The sequence below is a fragment of the Rhinatrema bivittatum genome, chromosome 4 (genome assembly GCF_901001135.1).
Source record: "Rhinatrema bivittatum chromosome 4, aRhiBiv1.1, whole genome shotgun sequence".
Classification (NCBI taxonomy): domain Eukaryota; kingdom Metazoa; phylum Chordata; class Amphibia; order Gymnophiona; family Rhinatrematidae; genus Rhinatrema; species Rhinatrema bivittatum.
In genome coordinates, this window is record NC_042618.1 from 101,342,319 (window position 1) to 101,349,094 (window position 6,776).

A 6,776-nucleotide genomic window follows, 5' to 3' on the forward strand; every position below is an offset into this window, starting at 1 on the left:
TTCATTCTCTTACTTGCCTATAAATGCATTCATTCTGTAGCTCTTCTTTACTTATCTTCTCTCTCCGTACACCCATTCTTGTGAACTCCATTCAAGCTAATCTTTTCCACTGCCAACTCCTGATTCCACAATTTCCAACCTGTTGTGCCATATGCCTGGAATAAACTTCCCGAGTCCGTGCATCTTGCTACCTCTCTGGTAGCCTTCAAATGCAATTTAAAAACTCACCTTTTTGAAACTGCTTTTAAATCCAAAGTATTTCTCTGTATTACACTTCTTCTGGATTCTTGTTTGTCATGTATGTTTGTCTTGAATGGATTGTAAACTCCTGTTTCTTATTTATTTGATTTATATTCTGCTTTTTCAGGCACTTCAAAGCAGATTACATTCAGGTGCTGTAGTTATTTCCCTGTCCCCAGTGGGCTCACAGTCTTAAGTCTGTCTGTATAGTGCTCTGTATATCTAGTAGTGCTTTAAAAATGATATAGAATTAGTAAGAAGTGAAAGGAGCCCAGGTGCCATGTCCTCCAGAAAAGAATGAAGACGCAAAACCCTTGGTGGATCAGATAATCCAATTTCTTGGAGCCACAGCAAGAGGAAATAAGGGTTCACTATGTCAAATGCAGCAACAAGGGTGAGTAAAATTGCAACCAGATCCATGCCCCCGGTCTAAAATCCAATGGAGATCATCAGAGAGTTTGATCAAAATAGTCTTTGTGCTATGTTTGGAGCAAAAATCAAATTGGAATTATCTAAGAGATGACCTTTCTTTAGACTGTCTTTCTGTTATAGTATTGCCTTCCCAATAAGCTTACCTAAGAACAAAAGAGGTGAGACTAATGAGAAGTTGAGCAAAATCTTTGGACTGAGGGTTGTTGTTTTTTTTTAAGAGAAGAAACCAATGTTTCCTTCATTTGGCATGGAAAACAACTCTTTGATAAAAATGTATTATAGCTCCTACTGGCTCCAAAATAATGGGTTGAATGATTTTCAAGAGCCAGGAGAGGGAAGGTCCTAATTTATAAGGTGTGGGCTCCAATTTAGACAGGCTAGCACTTAAAACCGAAAAATAACACTCGCTAAAAGTTGTCAGCAATGACATGTGCTCTGTTAATGGAGCTGTGCTCTCTGATAAACACAGCACTCCAGGATTATTCAGCTCATTTAATGTCAGAGACTTTATTCATGAAGAAATGAGAGAAAACTTCACAGTCCTGGGCAGAGGAATATTGAGTTATAAACCAAATATTGTGGCTTTAGAAAGCTATTTACAATTGTAAAGGTTCTCTAGCCCTGCTATGAGTCCTATCTAAAGAATATTAAATTATTGTTTCTTGACTTCAATAATCTCACCCTATACTTCCTTAAAGCAGTCTTGTACTATTCCTTATTTGAGCTATTTTGAGTTTTATTGCCAAATGCATTTTAAGCAGCAAACCTGTTACTTCATGTCATGCAATTGTTTAGAGAACTAAGGAGCAGAATTTGAAAAAGTAACTGCACAAGAACTCAGTGGTAACATTTTCTCAGCAGCTAATTTTAATCTTTGGTGCCAAAAAACATCTACCATAGTGCTTAATGTCCCTGCTAATTTTTGAAAGAATATATGCAGAAACACAAACATTTTATGTTGTGCAACTTTTATAAGATGAGTTCAAATTTCTGCGCTACGAGCTCGTATGATGCAAATAAATTCAGGATTTCTTGTGCGCACTGTATATTTTGCCATGTGCACGGGGTTCATGACCAGTGTGCGTGTGCCCATGTGCACAGCTTAGAGGGAACAGTGGTGCTTAGCAATGGTTCACCTACCTACAAGCTCTTTTACCAGATTACACGGAGTTAATTTCTTTATATCTATCTATCTATAAATGTTTTTAGTGTCTTAGAATAGATTGGAATTTAACACTAGTAAAATGTTCTCTTACTACAAAGGAGATAAAAAAAAAAAAAAAAAAAAGGTCCAGTCAGGATAAAAAAGTAACATCCTCACAAACTTCTTCATTGAGGAAGTCTTGGACCAGTCTCAAATTAAATCCAATATTTGTATGACAATGTGAGTTGCACAATCAACTATTTAGGAAATACCAAGGTCAAACACGAGCTGAACTCGAAGTGGAGGAGACCAGGTATAAATTAAAATCTCCCAAGACAAACGAGAGAACTGAGAAGAAACTTCCATTGTTACCCAAGTTTGCTAAAGAGACCTCTGAGTCCTGGGGAGCAAGAGATAAAAAATGGTCTTGTGGTTGATATCTACGAGGCAAATGGACTAACCTGCAGTATTTTCTACAGGTTAGTGGGCATTTCCTGTGCACTTTTGCTAAGATGCTAATGAGCTCTGAGCTTATTAACATCCATAGCTAACTTATGTGAAAAATTGTTCATGCATTGCCACAGCCAGAAACTTTGCAAATTTCCAGCCATGGCAATAGACAAACTTGGCCCAGAAAGAATCCGTGAACCAGTATATACAGTTAAATGGCCTCATGGTTTATGTGAGGCCTCCCCCCCCCTGAACTGTACCTGGATTACCTGGTGGCCACCAACCTGCATGTAAGAAACAGGGCCTAGTGGTTAATTTGCCCCCTAAGAACCCCATAAGCTGTAAAAGTATAAATAATAACCACTTTGTGAAGCCCTGGCCCCTGAAAACCCTGTCCCCCTCCCCAAATCCATTAATATGACCATTTGGGCCACCTCCCCTTCCCCCTCCAAATTCTACCCCATCAAAGGGCTGGGGTAGGATTTGGAGGGGGAATCCTACCCTGCCAGCAGCAGTTTTGAAAATGATGCCCGGTGATCTCATGCGAGCCTTTGCCCATACCCAAAGCTAGGTTCCACATTAGGAATTACCACTGATGGAATGAACCTTGGAGTCATTGTAAGTCACACATTGAAACCCTTAGCTCGATGCACAGCAGAGGTAAAAAACACAAATAGAATGTTAAAAATTATTCAGAAAGGAATAGCATATGAAACTGCAAATATAATGCCTTGTATTGATCCATGGTGCAACCGTGCCATATTTTATGTCACTCTACTTGTCCCACCATATTGTGTGTAGTTCTAATTGTCCCATCTCAAAAAATATGTACAGAAATAAAAAAAAAAAAACTACAGAAAATGGTAGAAAACCATAATAAAAGGTATGGAATGGCCTAGACGTGAAGAAAGGCTGGATAGATTAGGACAGTGGTTTTTTGAACTTTATTGATAAGCCATGCTATCATAATTTATTGTGAAGCCCAGCTTTCTGGCTTTAGCCCTTTCTCCTCTGCTGCTATATAATTATTACATGGAATCACTGGATTAAGACTTTTCAGCTTGGAGAAGAAATGACAGGAGGAATGAAAGAGGTTTATGAAATCATGAATGGTGTGGAACAAGCTAATAGGCGATGGTCACTTACCCTTTTAAGTAGCAACAGGTCTAGGAGAGACTCATACAACTTATTGGGAGCAGATTTAAAACAAATTTAAAGTATACATAACCCCCAATATTGGGTGACACCCAGAATGCAGGACAATCCCAGGGCCAATGTTATCTTCCCAGACCTCTAATTCTTCTCTGTTTTATACCCAATCTAGTGGTCACTGGGGTGCTGGGGAGGAGGACAAGCCTCCAGGGCCTTAGGCTCACAGGGGTGGGGACCCTAAAAGGTCTCTCAGACTCCACAATCACTATCTCAGATGTACTCACTCCTTGTTGTCTCGGCTGGCACATCCTTGAACTTGAAATAGCAGGCTGGACACTTGAAGTGATGTTTAAATAAAACTTTACTGTAACTTAGGAAAACTTAATCAGAGTCCAAATTACAAAAGGAATATAAAAATGGCTTGATACATGGAAACAAAATTCCAAGTGCCTTATATTCCTCACTCCAGTCACTGAGTTAATGCCCCTTCCTGATGACAGGAAAAAGTTCTCTCTTCCTTTGGGTGGGCAGGAATTGGTGGTAAAAGGTTCCTCCCAACAAAACAGAAAATGCAACCTTTTCCAAATCGATTCTCTCTTCTGGGGAACTGCAGGCTGTATTTAGACCTGGTCGCAGGGCAAAGCATACAGGGGAGACTTCCCTCCCGAGCTGGAGGAGATCAAGGAAAAAAAAATAAAATCTCTCACAAAAGGAAAAAAAACCCCACTCTCTTCTTTTCTTCTCTCAAGGACCAGTCCTTCTAGTCTGTGAGGGCACTATTAAGAACACAGTTCTTATTAACTAATTACTAATTACCCAATAGGGTCCACTGAAAAAACACCACTCCTCTCCTTCCAACACCAAAACTTACAAGCACACTCTGCACATGCTCAGCCAAGTTTTTATATGCCCAGCTTGACCAAGCCCAACCCCCTGGGTGAGGCAAAAACGGCACAGGCCAATATTAAAACTTGCACGCGTGCACCCATACAGTTGCATAGCAGCGCACAATCAGAGATATGCTGGAATTTTAAATTGTGCGCACATATGTTTTAAAATAGACCAGCCACGTGCAAGTATGCTCCTAATTTTAAGAGGTTGCTTGAGCAAAGATAGTGCACGTCTTCCATAGGACCCTGTAGGCTTTTATGCGCATATGTAAGTGGATTTTAAAATATGCTCGCGTGAGGGACATTCCCAATGATTTCAACTAGTCCACCAGTTTCTCCAGTTATCTATTTAAAAATGTTTTCATTCTGCTTATAACAATAAATCGTGCTAAATGGATTGCAATAAAATTATATATAGCGATCGTAGATATTAAATACAATCTAATATAAACACTAAAACAAATATACAACATAATTAAATTAATTTCAAAAACAAAGTTCCTACTAAACACCAAGGAGCACTGCTATTACTTGAAAGCTTGCGTAAATAAGCAGGCTTTTACCTGTTCCCTAAAAATACTAATATCAATAATAACATGTGAGGCTACAGGCAAAGGATTCCAGAATTTAGGCCCCGCTACAAAGAAAGATCTCGCACGTGTCTTCTGCAATCGTGCTGCCTTTATTGTGGGGATCGCTAATAAATTCTTATTGACTGAATGCAATGTGCAATTAGGAATACACTGTTTCACAAGATCTGCTAAGTAAGAGTCATTTCAAAACTTTAAATTTCAGAACTAAGATTTTAAAATCAATCTGATATTTAATGGGAAGCCAGTGAAGTTCCTTTAACCTCGGGGATGCATGCTCCCAACGCTGCCCACGCGTTACCAGTCGGGCTGCAGAATTCTGTAGCACTTGCACTGCTTTTAAGGAGATAGCGAGTAAGCCGATCAGGAGAGAGTTTCAGTAATCCACAGTAGGCAGCACGAAAGCTTGGAACACAGTCTGAAAATCATTTGTATCTAGTACATACTTTAAGTGCCTTAACAATATCGAGGTCTTCCAGACCCCTCTAGTTCTTCATCCTGCACACTTCACAGTTGACCTGGACCCCTATGAGCCTTAAAACCTGAGATCTACAGACTTTCTCCTCACTGGGAATAGCTGTAAAGTTATGTGGATAGCAAGCCTATGTGCGCTATGGATTCTGGTTTTAATATATGGAGATACGCCTCTAACCGTGTCCCTGTTTGGGTACTTTATCCTTCACTAGGGGTGATACAGGTCCGGGTTCTAATCCAGATGAGGGGAGATTAACTTCCAGGGCCCCAGGGCACAGTCGACCACAGCGGCTTCACACTCTAGCCTCAAAATCTCTTGAAGGTGCCAGAAGGGGAAAATCAAAGGCAGATGAACCAAAATCAACACCACAGGCAAACCTATTGAGTCATGTCAGGGTCCACTCATCCCTTGCACATCCAGGAAGGGAAAACAAAGAAATCTAAAAGAATCCAAGTTTAGTGTTCAAATAAAAATAGTCTTTACTTTAACTTTAAAAAAAGGATGATCCAAACCACACTATCAAAAATCAAAAACAGCATCAGAACTATGATGGCAATGAATATTATTGTCAGTTTGTCCATCTTAGGTGTTACCTCCCTTCTCACTTCCCTTGCACCATTATCCTGATGGAAAAAATATCCTTACCAGGGAGGGTGGGATAAGCTAGAGTGCAGCTCCAATATGTACCAACGACCAAGAAAAGGTTCAATTGGGTTACCAAAACTTCAACCGTGAATTCAACTTGTCCAGAGTTGAGACCCTGGGTTCTTCCAGTCCAAAGCCCTTAACTCTTCCACTCTTTCCATCCTCGCTTGTCTGGTTGCTTGGGCAAAAAAGATATCCAAATCCCGATCCTCAGGGAGACAGGGGTAGTTAATCTCTCTCCTCCCTTCATCTCTAGCTCCTTCCGCTGCCTATAACCCTCTGATCGCTGAGCATGCTCCCAGGGGTTATAAACCCCCCAAAAAATACAGCCTCTCCCTCAAAAAGGTGGGGATAAAGCCATAGGAGAAGCCCCAAAATCTCTTAACTCCTCCTACTATCCCGAGCCTAGAAAAAGTGCTTTAGGGAAAAATATCAGTGATGGGCTGAGAGTGCCCATGTCCCACCCCTTATCTTTCAGGTGCACACGGTTAGGCGTGTAATTCGTGGCTTTTTAAATCCATGTTGCTCGTGCATGGCCCACATATGAGCTTTTTTGTGCAAGCAATGCTTTTAAAATCAACCTCTTAGGGTCGGTCTAAAAAGTACCAAAGTTCTCTCTCTGAAGTTAAATAAGAGATAAATAAGTGGTAAAGGAACAAAATACCCCTTATATTCCCCCCCTCCCCCCCCTGCAAAAAATAAAAAATATGGGTCAGGGAGCCCGACTCAGATATGTTTTCTACTCCTGTCCTCTGCAG